The sequence below is a fragment of the Suncus etruscus genome, chromosome X (genome assembly GCF_024139225.1).
Source record: "Suncus etruscus isolate mSunEtr1 chromosome X, mSunEtr1.pri.cur, whole genome shotgun sequence".
In the NCBI taxonomy this organism is placed as follows: Eukaryota; Metazoa; Chordata; class Mammalia; order Eulipotyphla; family Soricidae; genus Suncus; species Suncus etruscus.
The window spans coordinates 48,490,350-48,504,134 of NC_064868.1; the positions used below are offsets into that span (position 1 = coordinate 48,490,350).

The 13,785-nt window shown below is 40.0% G+C and overlaps 1 pseudogene; it reads left to right on the forward strand.

Annotated features, from left to right (window-relative positions):
- Positions 1–10,935: 10,935 nt before the first annotated feature.
- LOC125999253 (tudor and KH domain-containing protein-like) lies at positions 10,936–11,836 on the forward strand (annotated as a pseudogene).
- Positions 11,837–13,785: the final 1,949 nt, after the last annotated feature.

Here is a 13,785-nt window from a genome sequence, read left to right on the forward strand (position 1 = left end):
GAACATGTCTGCCAAAGAGGTAAGAGGGGCAGGGGTTGGCAGGAGGAAAACTCAAACATTGGTAGTGAGAAATTTGCACTGGTGAAAGGATGGATACTGGATATTGTAGAACTGAAACTCAATCATGAACAAATTTGGAACTGTATCTTATGGTGATTCATTTAAATTTTTATTTTTAATTAAAAAAACTTTAAAAATTGCCATCTGGATTTTTTCCAGGAAGGAGAAAATCATAATCACAAAGCAAACGGGGAATATATATATATATATATATATATATAGTTCCTTATCAAGTTCGGTGTGGCAGTACATCTAGTACTGTCTTAAGGGAGTTAAGAGATTTTTGTCCTTTGGAGCCTGAAACTTGGACAGAAAAAACAGATAGGAGCTGTGTACACTCATAGGATTGCTAGCAACTTCTATGGAACTCTTATGTAAAAATGCATTTCAGAATTTTTTGAGTTGTACCTCAAGTCTCTGCTTTCAGCTTCTCTAGTTGGGCTCCAAAGAAAATAATTTGTGCATTTTGAGAGCTTAGTGTGAGTTTCCAAATGGTCAGTAAAAGTTCTAGCTATAATACATCAGAGTATGACAACTTTTAGAAAGACAATGTGGTAGTTCCAGAAAACCGAACTCATAGTTTGGTCTTTGCAAATTTCGGTAAGCTTGCAAAAACAAATGTGCAATTTTTCTTTTTTTTTTTTTTTTTTTTAATTTTTTTTTTATTTAAACACCTTGATTACATACATGATTGTGTTTGGGTTTCAGTCATAAAAGGAACACCACCCATCACCAGTGCAACATTCCCATCACCCAAGTCCCAAATCACCCTCCTCCCCACCCAACCCCCGCCTGTACCCTAAACAGGCTCTACATTTCCCTCATACATTCTCAATATTAGGACAGTTCAAAATGTAGTTATTTCTCTAACTAAACTCATCACTCTTTGTGGTGAGCTTCCTGAGGTGAGCTGGAACTTCCAGCTCTTTTCTCTTTTGTGTCTGAAAATTATTATTACAAGGGTGTCTTTCATTTTTCTTAAAACCCATAGATGAGTGAGACCATTCTGCGTTTTTCTCTCTCTCTCTGACTTATTTCACTCAGCATAATAGATTCCATGTACATCCATGTATAGGAAAATTTCATGACTTCATCTCTCCTGACAGCTGCATAATATTCCATTGTGTATATGTACCACAGTTTCTTTAGCCATTCATCTGTTGAAGGGCATCTTGGTTGTTTCCAGAGTCTTGCTATGGTAAATAGAGCTGCAATGAATATAGGTGTAAGGAAGGGGTTTTTGTATTGTATTTTTGTGTTCCTAGGGTATATTCCTAGGAGTGGTATAGCTGGATCGTATGGGAGCTCGATTTCCAGTTTTTGGAGGAATCTCCATATCGCTTTCCATAAAGGTTGAACTAGACAGCATTCCCACCAGCAGTGGATAAGAGTTCCTTTCTCTCCACATCCCCGCCAACACTGTTTATTCTCATTCTTTGTGATGTGTGCCATTCTCTGGGGTGTGAGGTGGTATCTCATCGTTGTTTTGATTTGCATCTCCCTGATGATTAGTGATGTGGAACATTTTTTCATGTGTCTTTTGGCCATGCGTATTTCTTCTTTGTCAAAGTGTCTGTTCATTTCTTCTCCCCATTTTTTGATGGGGTTAGATGTTTTTTTCTTGTAAAGTTCTGTCAGTGCCTTGTATATTTTGGAGATTAGCCCCTTATCTGATGGGTATTGGGTGAATAGTTTCTCCCACTCAGTGGGTGGCTCTTGTATCCTGGGCACTATTTCCTTTGAGGTGCAGAAGCTTCTCAGCTTAATATATTCCCATCTGTTAATCTCTGCTTTCACTTGCTTGGAGAGTGCAGTTTCCTCCTTGAAGATGCCTGTAATGTCCTGTAGTGTTTTGCCTATGTGCTGTTCTATATATCTTATGGTTTTGGGGCTGATATCGAGGTCTTTAATCCATTTGGATTTTACCTTTGTACATGATGTTAGCTGGGGGTCTAAGTTTAATTTTTTGCAAGTGGCTATCCAATTGTGCCAACACCACTTGTTGAAGAGGCTTTCCCTGCTCCATTTAGGATTTCCTGCTCCTTTATCAAAAATTAGATGGTTGTATCTCTGGGGAACATTTTCTGAGTATTCAAGCCTATTCCACTGATCTGAGGACCTATCCTTATTCCAATACCATGCTGTTTTGATAACTGTTGCTTTGTAGTACAGTTTAAAGTTGGGAAAAGTAATTCCTCCCATATTCTTTTTCCCAATGATTGCTTTAGCTATTCGAGGGTGTTTATTGTTCCAAATGAATTTCAAAAGTGTCTGATCCACTTCTTTGAAGAATGTCATGGGTATCTTTAGAGGGATGGCATTAAATCTGTATAATGCCTTGGGGAGTATTGACATTTTGATTATGTTAATCCTGCCAATCCATGAGCAGGGTATGTGTTTCCATTTCCGTGTGTCCTCTCTTATTTCTTGGAGCAGAGTTTTATAGTTTTCTTTGTATAGGTCCTTCACATATTTAGTCAAGTTGATTCCAAGATATTTGAGTTTGTGTGGTACTATTGTGAATGGGGTTGTTTTCTTAATGTCCATTTCTTCTTTATTACTGTTGGTGTATAGAAAGGCCATTGATTTTTGTGTGTTAATTTTGTAGCCTGCCACCTTGCTATATGAGTCTATTGTTTCTAGAAGCTTTTTGATAGAGTCTTTAGGGTTTTCTAAGTAGAGTATCATGTCATCTGCAAACAGTGAGAGCTTGACTTCTTCCTTTCCTATCTGGATTCCCTTGATATCCTTTTCTTGCCTAATCGCTATAGCAAGTACTTCCAGTGCTATGTTGAATAGGAGTGGTGAGAGAGGACAGCCTTGTCTTGTGCCAGAATTTAGAGGGAAGGCTTTCAGTTTTTCTCCATTGAGGATAATATTTGCCACTGGCTTGTGGTAGATGGCCTTCACTATATTGAGAAAGGTTCCCTCCATTCCCATCTTGCTGAGAGTTTTGATCAAGAATGGGTGTTGGACCTTATCAAATGCTTTCTCTGCATCTATTGATATGATCATGTGGTTTTTATTTTTCTTGTTATTGATGTTGTGTATTATGTTGATAGATTTACGGATGTTAAACCAGCCTTGCATTCCTGGGATGAAACCTACTTGATCGTAGTGGATGATCTTCTTAATGAGGCATTGAATCCTATTTGCCAGGATTTTGTTGAGGATCTTTGCATCTGCATTCATCAGTGATATTGGTCTGTAATTTTCTTTTTTGGTAGCGTCTCTGTCTGGTTTAGGTATCAAGGTGATGTTGGCTTCATAAAAGCTATTTGGAAGTGTTTCTGTTTGTTCAATTTCATGAAAGAGTCTTGCCAAGATTGGCAGTAGTTCCTCTTGGAAAGTTTGATAGAATTCATTAGTGAATCCATCTGGACCTGGGCTTTTGTTTTTCGGCAGACATTTGATTACTGTTTTAATTTCATCAATGGTGATGGGGGTGTTTAGATATGCTACATCCTCTTCCTTCAACCGTGGAAGATTATAAGAGTCCAAGAATTTATCCATTTCTTCCAGGTTCTCATTTTTAGTGGAGTAGAGTTTTTCAAAGTAGTTTCTGATTACCCTTTGAATCTCTGTCATATCAGTAGTGATCTCTCCTTTTTCATTCCTGATACGAGTTATCAAGTTTCTCTCTCTCTCTTTCTTTGTTAGGTTTGCCAGTGGTCTATCAATCTTGTTTATTTTTTCAAAGAACCAACTTCTGCTTTCGTTGATCTTTCGGATTGTTTTTTGAGTTTCCACTTCGTTGATTTCTGCTCTCAGCTTTGTTATTTCCTTCTGTCTTCCTGTTCTTGGGTCCTTTTGTTGAGCATTTTCTAGTTCTATTAGCTGTGTCATTAAGCTACTCAGGTAAGCTCCTTCTTCCTTCCTGATGTGTGCTTGCAAAGCTATAAATTTTCCTCTCAGTACTGCTTTTGCTGTGTCCCATAAGTTCTGAGAGTTTGTGTCTTTATTGTCATTTGTTTCCAGGAACCTTTTTATTTCCTCCTTGATTTCATCTCGGACCCACTGGTTATTGAGCATGAGGCTGTTTAACTTCCAGGTGTTAAAGTGTTTCTTCTGAGTCCCATTGGAGTTCACAAATAATTTCAGAGCCTTGTGGTCAGCGAAGGTAGTCTGCAAAATTTCTATCCTCTTGATCTTATGGAGGTATGTTTTATGTGCCAGCATGTAGTCTATCCTGGAGAATGTCCCATGTACATTGGAGAAGAATGTGTATCCAGGTTTCTGGGGATGGAGTGTCCTATATATATCCACTAGGCCTCTTTCTTCCATTTCTCTCCTCAGGTCTAGTATATTCTTGTTGGGTTTCAGTCTGGTTGACCTGTCCAGTGTTGACAAAGCCGTGTTTAGGTCCCCCACAATTATTGTGTTGTTGTTGATATTATTTTTCAGATTTGTCAGCAGTTGTATTAAATATTTTGCTGGCCCCTCATTCGGTGCATATATGTTTAGGAGAGTGAATTCTTCCTGCTCTACGTACCCCTTGATTAATATAAAATGTCCGTCTTTGTCCCTTACAACCTTCCTGAGTATAAAGTTTGCATTATCTGATATTAGTATGGCCACTCCAGCTTTTTTATGGGTGTTGTTTGCTTGGATAACTTTTCTCCAGCCTTTTATTTTGAGTCTATGTTTGTTCTGACTATTCAGGTGCGTTTCTTGTAGGCAGCAGAAGGTTGGATTGAGTTTTTTGATCCATTTAGCCACTCTGTGTCTCTTAACTGGTGCATTTAGTCCATTGACGTTGAGAGAAAGAATTGTCCTGGGATTTAACGCCATCTTTATTTCAAAATTTGGTGTGTCTTTTGGGTAGTCTTGTCTTAGATTAGGTCTTTCAGTTTTTCTCTTAAGACTGGTTTTGTGTCTGTGAAGTTTCTGAGCTGTTTTTTGTCTGTGAAACCATGTATTCTTCCATCAAACCGGAAAGTGAGTTTTGCTGGGTATAGTATTCTGGGTGAAGCATTCATTTCATTCAGTCTTGTCACAATATCCCACCACTGCTTTCTGGCATTGAGCGTTTCTGGTGACAGGTCTGCTGTAAATCTCAGGGAAGCTTGCTTGAACATGATTTCCCCTTTTGATCTTGCTGTTTTCAGAATTCTGTCTCTATCTGTGGGATTTGTCATTGTGACTAGGATGTGTCTTGGGGTGGTTTTTCTGGGGTCTCTTTTGGTTGGTACTCTTCGGGCATGCAGGATTTGATCACATATATTCTTTAGCTCTGGGAGTTTCTCTTTAATGATGTTCTTGACCATTGATTCTTCCTGGAAATTTTCTTCCTGGGTCTCTGGGACTCCAATGATTCTTAAGTTGTTTCTGTTGATCTTATCATAGACTTCTATTTTCGTCTGTTCCCATTCTTTGACTAATTTTTCCATTGTCTGCTCATTTGCTTTAAGTTTTTTGTCCAATCTCTCCTGCTGTATGGAATTGTTATGTATCTCATCTTCCACAGCACCAAGTCTATTCTCAGCTTCTGATACCCTGTCCCAGAGCTTATCCATTTTGTCATTCACTTCGTTTACTGAGTTTTTCAGGCCTGTTAGTTGACATGTTATTTCAGTTTGGAGTTTTGTCATTTCTGCCTTCATATTTTCTTGGTTCTTATTAGTGTTCTGTTCAACTCGATCCATGGTTTCTTGGAGTCTGTTGAGCACCTTCCATATTGCTAGTCTAAAGTCCTTATCTGAGAGGTTGATTAGTTGTTCAGTCATTATCTGGTCCTCAGAATTGTCATCTTCATTCTCTATGTCTGATGCTGGCCTGCGCTGTTTCCCCATTGTCACATTTGTATTGTGGGTTTTTCTACGTGTTGTAGTGGTATTCATTGTCTATATGATGTAGGCAGCACACTCCTCTGGCTCCTCCCTTTCTGGATGGGCTGACTTGCCTCTAAGGGAGGGGAGTCCTCCGTGGATGAAGCCTCACACTGGGTCAAATCTTAGGCCCGAGCATGTAACAGAGAAGACAGTCCAGAGAGAAATGTTTGCTTCTGTGATATAGCGCCGTTCTTAGTGTGATTTTTCCTTCTTGTTGCAATGGAGTTCTTTCCTTAGAAAGAGTGCACGGCCGCGTAGCGAAGCGGAGCGGCCGTGCTCCTCTGAGCCTCTTTTTGCCCCACTCGCAAGAGTTTCACGCAAGAGGACAGTAGACAGACATAGACAGGTCACACTCACAGTCTTTCACAGCTGAGCCCCACTGGGCCGGTGTACTTTCGCGGATTTTCCCCGCCTGGTGTCACACACAGGGAGCCAGCTTTTGCAAAGGATAGCCGGTTTTTATGCTCTGAAGTCCCTCCCTGAAAATGGCGTCTGGGCGAGCGAGGTTTCTGGAGGCTCTTTTTGCCCCACTCGCAAGAGTTTCACGCAAGAGGACAGTAGACAGACATAGACAGGTCACACTCCCAGTCTTTCACAGCTGAGCCCCACTGGGCCGGTGTACTTTCGCGGATTTTCCCCGCCTGGTGTCACACACAGGGAGCCAGCTTTTGCAAAGGATAGCCGGCTTTTATGCTCTGAAGTCCCTCCCTGAAAATGGCGTCTGGGCGAGCGAGGTTTCTGGAGGCTCTTTTTGCCCCACTCGCAAGAGTTTCACGCAAGAGGACAGTAGACAGACATAGACAGGTCACACTCACAGTCTTTCACAGCTGAGCCCCACTGGGCCGGTGTACTTTCGCGGATTTTCCCCGCCTGGTGTCACACACAGGGAGCCAGCTTTTGCCAAATGTGCAATTTTTCAAATAAAATAGTATCCCTGAAATGAGCATATCCTAAAATTTGCCAGGACTGAAGAAATTTTTATGTTATTTCTCAGAGCATCAGGACTTTCTGAGATGGTATGAGATGCAACAAATATACACATAGATTTATAGGCAACAAAACTTTGGGTCAAGTTCTGAAGAGAAGATAATAAACTAATGAAAGTAAGCAGAGTGCTAAGCTTGAGTCTGAGCTATATTTGTCAGAGCTCAGTAATCACAAGTAAAGGGATTTCTCTCTGTTCCATCCTCAATCGCATCTACTCCCTTCAGCTTATTCTCTCCGTTATATGCTGAGAGATCTATTGATGGCATGTGGCTTATAGATTCAGAAATTCCTCTTGCCCTTATCAGAAGGACCATGGATGTGGCGCAAAGGGGAGAAGCACATGCCTGGCATATTCAAAGCCCTAGATTTTAGCATTATCACTACATATTCCTCACTGGAAATGACCCTTTTGGTTCTTAGCAGAGAACCATCTGGACTTCAACACCACTCAGCCATCAAGAATAGCTAAAGTGGCCTGTTTTGAATTAATGGGGTTTCATCCTAGTCAGAGATGGTTCCTTCTATGCATATGTAAAATACATTCTTGCAATAATTTTCAGAGCCCGAAGAGAGGAGGGCTGGAAGGTCCAATTCTCTACATAAAGCTCACCACAAAGAGTGATTAGTACAGCTAGAGAAATAACTACATTGAGAACTCTCATAATAATGTGAATGAATGAGGGAAGTAGAAAGCCTGTCTAGAGTACAGGCGGGGATCAGTGGGGAGGGGGGATATTTGGGACATCGGCGATGGGAATGTTGCATTGGTGAAGGGGTGTTCTTTACCTGAGTGAAACCAACCACAATCCTGTTTGTAATCAAGGTGTTTGAATAAAATATTAATTAAAAAAGAAATTTTTATATATGGATGTACATGAAATCTATTATGCTGAGTGAAATAAGTCAGAGGGAGAGAGATAGATGCAGAATAGTCTCATTCATCTATGGGTTTTAAAAAATATAAAAGACATTTTTGCAATAATTCTCAGAGACAAAAGAGAGAAGGGCTGGAAGGTCCAGCTCACAACATGAAGCTCACCATAAAGAGTGATGAAGTAAGTACATTGAGAACAATCCTAAAAATATGAATGAATGAGAGATGTAGAAAGTCTGTTTAGAGTATAGGTGGGGGTGGGGTGGGAAGGAGGGAGATTTGGGATACTGGTGATGGGAATGTTGTACTGGTGAAGGGGGATGTTACTTACATGACTGAAACCCAACTACAATCTATTTGTAATCATGGCTTTTAAATAAAGATATGAATTTAAAAAAAGAACATAAGATAAATGAATGGCTAAATCAACAAGTAGATATTTGATAGAGCAAGCATATTAAAATGCTAATAACCTAAGAGATATGCATATCTATATTCACTATAAAATTCTTTACATTCTTATTTAGAGCTTTTCTTTAAAGTATTACCAAATAGGCTTTCTTCCATTCCTGTGTTCTCTCAAGCATGTATTTCTTTGTTAATGTCCTTGCCTTTTTTCAATCCAGAAAAGTTTATTTTCTCTTCTGAACACCTCTCCTCTCTTTCTCCTCTCTCCCCTATTATCTCTCTACATTTCTTTTAATAAAGTTATTTTGCTTCACTGAAAAAAAAAGAATCAAATATAATCAATAGTGTAAACTAATTTTTAAAAGATATACACACTGGGTACATTGATATTACCCAGTGGTCAGAAACACATAATTGACATTTGTAGGAGTCCCATCTGGATACCCAGAAACCTCACACTGATTGTAGTCATGGTAGCCCCCAACAATGCTAGAATAGATCATCAGAGCCCAAGGATTAATCCTTCTTGACCCACTTGTTGTGGCCTTGGAGCCACTGCATGTAACCCTAATGTCACCTGTCACTGCTTGGGAAGGGCCTACCAATAAAAAAGTCATATATAATACATATATAATATATAAAATATAATCATATATAATGCATACACAATGGCACATACACACCATACATAATCACCAACTAACAATGTTTTCACATACATACATACATACTTCTTGCCTCCAAAGTGGTATCTATAAAGCAGGAATTCCTTGGCTTTGGTCTACTTTTCACTATATGGGACATTGTAGGCCTCTGCCTAACACGTATGAGAAGCAGCTGCCCTCCCTGCCACTCAACAGAGTAATAGTATGAAATGTTGGCCCTGCTTTTTATGGTGGGGAGTGGCCAGAACCAGCTGTCACTGCTGCACCAAGCAGCATTTTACCCTTAACTATCAAATTCATTTTATATGCTATCATTTAAGGACCTGACAAGCTGTGTCACCAGGCAGACACTGTCCAAGCCCATAAGCATTGTATGGATACCTTTGATTTTTAGTAAGCAACTGTGAAGAATTTCCCTAAGCATTTCTCTCTAGTCCTGTCTCCTTACCCACCCAGCAGCACAGTACAACATGAAAATCAAAAGATCTGAGAAAGAAATTCAGGTACACCTATAGTTCCTGGTTCCATGGCAGAAGTTGGAAATTTTGCAGTAAGATAGCAACTCTGAGTCTACGGGATCTGTTTATAAAATTGTGGTTGTTTATAATGCTTGTATATTCCTTTTGTGCATGAATTATTCGTTTTTCCACTATTGTTATAGTAGCCATTGTGTTCAGTCCCAAAGATTTTCTTGTAATACATTCTTTCTTTGCGAAGAGGAAACATCATTTAATTTAGAGGCCAAATTAGCATGCCACAAATACCATTTGAGATGAATGTTGAGATCCTGCCTGCTATGAAAATTCATACTAATATTATCTTCTGAAGCCTGACTGCCTGTTAGTTTATACCTGCTGCCTTTACCTCAGAACCTCCGGCTGAACAGGGTGGCAGATGCGAGCTGAGCTCCGAGCTGGAGGAGAAAGACCTCATCCTCCATCCCTCCATCAGTCAGCCCCATCAAGGGCTGACTTGCAACACATCATGCTTATAAACACATTCCCTTCAGTTATCAGCCTTGACCATGCCCTACTCCTTTTTTTTTTCTTTCTTATGTGGTCCATTCTTGGCTTTCTTTCTTTTTTGTTTGTTTGTTTATTTGTTTGTTTTGGGGCCGGTTGACGCTCAGGGGTTACTCTTGGCCATGTGCTCAGAAATCACTCCTTGGCTTGGGGAACCATATGGAACGTCTGCGGATAGAACCGCATTCTATCCTAGGCTAGTGCTTGCAAGGCAGATGCCTTACCTCTAGAGCCACCACTTCTGCCCCTTGGCTTGCTTTCTTACTTTAGTTTAGAACCAATTAAGATGGTCCATGTTGCATTCTCTGTGGTGTGAGTTAGTGTCTCATTGTTGTTTTGATTTGAATCTCCTTGATGTGGAGTATTGTATATGCCTTTTGGCCATCTGTATTTCTTCTTTGAGGAAATGTCTGTTCATTTCTTCTCCCCATTTTTTTTTGGTCACACCGGCAGTGATCTGGGATTACTCCTGGTTCCATGCTCAGAAATTGCTCCTGGCAGGCTGGCAGGCTCAGAGGACCATATGGGACACCGGGATTCGAACCAATGACCTGCTACGTGAAAGGCAAATGCCTTACCTCCATGCTATCTCTCCGACACCATCTTCTCCCCATTTTTTGATGGGCTTATATATTTTTTCTTGTTAAGTTCTGTCAGTACCTTGTATATTTTGCATATTAGACCCTTAGCTGATGGGTATTAAGTGAATAGTTTCTCCTATTATAGGGGTGGCCTTTGTAACCTAGTCTTTGTTTCCTTTGAAGTGCAGAAGTTTTTCAGTTTAATGTTGTCCTATTTGTCTGAGTTTGCTTTTTTTTTTAACTGAAACCCAACTACAAACATGTTTATAATCATGGTGATTACACAAAGATACTATTATAAGAAAATAAATTAAAAAATAAAAAAGAAAATGTCATGCTTAAAATGACAAAATGTGTCACAAAAATGATTTCACAAGGTTTCTAATTATATTTAAATCTCTAAAATAATTTAATTTGGTTACTCTTGGCTATGCGCTCAGAAATTGCTCCTATTTGGAGGATCATGTGGGACGCCAAGGGATCGATCCATGGTCCATCCTAGGATAGAAGTCAGAGCACTGAAGTTTGAAAATGTCCACCAAGCAGACTTCTTGTGAAAGCCGTTCACCACCATTCAGAAAATCGCACTCATCCTCGGGATTCCCTCCAGCACCACATTCGCCTACGTCCTGTACCGAAGATACAGAGAAAGTAGAGATGAGTGGCTCACCTTCGTGTGGGAAGATGACATTGAGGTCGAGATGCGAGTTCCCCAGGAAGCTGTGAAGCTCATCATTGGCCAGCAAGGAGCCAATATCAAGCAGCTGCGGAAACAGACCGGTGCTCGACGTGGACACGGAAGACGTGGGCGATGAGTGGGTACTGCTCATCAGCGGCTTCCCTGTGCAGATGTGCAGGGCCAAAGCCACGATCCATCAGATCCTGTCGGAGAACAGCACGGTGTCTGAGCAGCTCTCTGTTCCCCACAGATCTGTGGGCAGGATTATAGGGAGAGGCAGCGAGACAATCTGTTCTATCTGTAAGGACTCTGGAGCTAAAATTACTTGTGACAAAGAATCAGAGGGGTCATTACTACTATCAAGACTTAGCAAAATCTCAGGAACACAGAAGGAAGTGGCAGTGGCAAAGCATTTGATACTGGAGAAAGTTTCAGAAGACGAAGAACTTCGGAAAAAGAATCGTTCATTCCGCAGAAACCAGAGTCCCCTGCAAACAACCCATCAGTGTAAGAAGAGAGGAAGTAGCAGAGGCTGGGGGAGCAGGAGAGCCAGCTCTCTGGAAAAACATGATGCAGATGTCAGCACCAGCTGGTTCTCCTCCCACCAGAAGCAGTGACTGTGTTGGGTTTGGTCCAGAAGAAGGGTCCTGAAAGAAACCCCGTGATGATAGCTCTCAAAAGCCTGAAGATAGGACCAGCCCAGAGATATCCATGTTTGAAGGTATGTAACAAAGAGGGGATGGAGTAGCTGATGGGAGATGGAAATACTGAGTTAGATAACCCAAAATTGGATAGTTTCTATTTATTTGCCAATACTTGTAAATAAATCGTTGTATTTCAGATAAAAAATAAAATAAAATAATTTAACTTGAGGATATTCATTTTCAATAAAATATCACTCAAATATTTGTTTTGTTATATAGTAGTAAATGCTTGAATTATATATTTAGAGTATTCAAACTATAGAATATAAGCAATGTATACTTTTTAAAAATTATGGTACAACAAATTGATTCTTTTAAGTGTATAGTTCCACATTTTCCTCATTAGTTTTTGGTACACACCTGGTGGTACTCATTGCTTATTTTTGGCTCCATTAAGCAACCTACTTCACCCTTCTGTTCTTGGTAACCAACATTCTTTTTTATAATAATTGGAATCCTTTGGATGCCTTATATAAGTGTAATAATACAGCATTAATGTATGATTATCTATTTACTTAGCACAATGTCTTTAAGATCCATTTATATTGTAGGATGCATCAGAATTTCCTTCTTTTCTTTAAGACTGAATATTTTCCATTGTACATTTGTGCCACTTTGATTTTAGTTTGGATTTGGTACCACACCCAGAGATGCCAGGACCTACTCCTGACTCTGTACTTCAGGATCACTCCTGGAGGGTTCAAGAGACCATATGGTGACCTGAAGTACTGGAGAGCTAACCTTGATAAGCTCTATGCAAGTCACAGAGTGTGTGTTCCCATTTCAACCCCCAAGTATACCTCATTCTTTAGGGGAGTAATAGTATTCCTGTTGGTGCTCAGTGGTCCATACAATGCAAGGGATTGAACATGGAGCTTCTGCATGAAAAGAATTCACTCTATTCCTTTGAGTTATTTCTCTGACCATATCTCAATATTCTTTCTCCATCTTTGAAAGTAGTGTGCCTTATTGTATAGTGCTTTTTGAAACCTTTCATTGGAAGTTAAAATAAACTTAAGGAAAGATAGACACATCTGCTACTTGTACACTAAGAAATGAAACTTTTATTTGTGATTTTTTTAATATCAAAATTTGTTTTGTTTTTTTGGGCCACACCCGTTTGACGCTCAGGGATTACTCCTGGCTAAGCGCTCAGAAATTGCCCTCGCTTGGGGGGAACATATGGGACACTGGGGGATCAAACTGTGGTTTTTCCTTGGCTAGTGCTTGCAAGGCAGACACCTACCTCTAGCACCACCTTGCCGGCCCCAATATCAAATTTTTTTAATTTTCAAAACTTGAAGAATTTCTGCACCTGAAATTCGAACTGACTAATTTAAATTCGCACTCCTCTATATCATCACCAGACTACCAACCCATCTCCATATGCATCTCTCCTATAATTTCCTATAATTCCTCAATCTGTTCTATAAGGAATGGTGTGCCTTGGACAGAGAATCCTGTTGCCACTGAAGCTCAGAAGCACTGTGTTCTCACCCTGTGTTCTCTGATATGTGGATTCTGCCACGTTATCAATGCAAGAAGTAGAGCTGGTAAATTCAAATTTTCTCAAGTTGTCTGCTCAGATTTTCAGAGGGAAGATTTAAAGCAACAAGGGTAGGGCAGAAAGCAGATTGTTGGAGCTCTGAAGGGATGGAAGACCTATGAAATCATTAGGGTTTGTAATGATTTTTCCTTTTAAACTCTGGGTTTTTCCTCACAGATCACTTTATCTGGTATGCAGACTCAGAGCTGAAACAAATCTGGCTAAAAATCCCCATACGAAACAATAAACTGGTCTGGATTTACTCTGTACCTGTCAGATGCAGAAGACCGTGAGAAAGTTCCCAAACACATACTATTGAGCAGATATGAGGTTAAATTATTAAGTACACAAAGCCTGGTTCTTTTCTTTTCATTGTCCATGCTTCCCAAATCTAGTCACTGGATCTCCTAATAAATGACTCTACATAA